Consider the following 1,295-nt stretch of genomic DNA (forward strand, 5'->3'; position numbering starts at 1 on the left):
TGCGTCGCACTAGGTTATTTTTTTTATATATAAATATATATCTATATATATTATAATTTCATTTTTATATTTGTTTATTTTATTTATTTGTTGTTTGTTTATGGCCATTTTTTTGTTCCATGCTTGAATATTACCTTTTACTTGGCTTCAGTCATCGGACCGTGACCATGCTGGGGCACGGCATTGCAGGGTTTATCGACCACAGTAAATAAAGTTTTTTAACTCTTGTGCTTATTCTGTTGGTCCCTTTTAACAGAAACTGTTTTGGACCAGGTCTCCACTCAGAGGATAAATTCCTTCTTTCCTTCCTTCCTTCCTTCATTCGTTCATTCATTCATTAATTTCTTCCTTTCATTCTGCTTATTTTTCCTTCCCTAATTATCTCATACTTCCTTTTGCCTTACTTCATTCATTCTTTCATTCTTCATTTTCCTTCTCCCATTTCCTCCTCACTTTTGCCCTGACTCATTTTTTCCTTCCTTCCACCCTTCCTTCCTTTCTTCGTTCCTCTCTTTCTTCCTTCCCACTTTCCTTCCTTCCTTCGTTCCTTCCTACTCTCTTTCATTCATTCATTCATTCTCCCTTTCACTCTGCATTATTTTCTCCCCCCCCCCCTCCACCATTCTCTTCTTTTCTTTGCCCGGCCTCATTCTCTTCCTTCCTTCTTCCCTTTTCTTTCTTTCCTTCCTCACTTCTTCACCCTTACCTCTCTCCTTCCTTGCTTGCTTCCCTCCTTCCCTCCTTATACTCATCTTGGAACCTCTGCAAAGAGTCAAAGGTCACGGCCCCTTTCTTCCTTACGAAGTAACAAAACACACAAAAAGAAAGGAGAAATAAAGAGGGGAAGAAAATAAACAAAACAAAAAAATGAATTAAACTCAAGACTATATTAACCAATGTGTTGTTGCTTACTTTTGAGGGAAGGGGCCAAATCAATTCGATTGACCCCAGTGCTCCACTTATTTTATCGACCCCTATCATCATCAGCGTCGTCGTTTTGCATCCACTTTCCATGCTGGCATGGGTTGGACACATTAACCAGGGACTGACAAGCCAGGGGGCTGCACCAGGCTTCAATCTGATCTGGCAAGCAATCTAGAGCTGGATGCCCTCCCTAATGCCAACCACTCTGAAAGTGTAGTGGGTGCTTTTTACACGCCACCAGCACGAGGGCCAGTAAGGCAGTACTGGCATCGACTACGCTTGAATGGTCTGATATTTCCAGCACATTTAGTAGCTGCATTGAGAGTCCCTCATTGAATCATTATTATTATTGTTTATATAAATATATATAT

The sequence above is a fragment of the Octopus bimaculoides genome, chromosome 19, assembly GCF_001194135.2.
Source record: "Octopus bimaculoides isolate UCB-OBI-ISO-001 chromosome 19, ASM119413v2, whole genome shotgun sequence".
Lineage (NCBI taxonomy): Eukaryota > Metazoa > Mollusca > Cephalopoda > Octopoda > Octopodidae > Octopus > Octopus bimaculoides.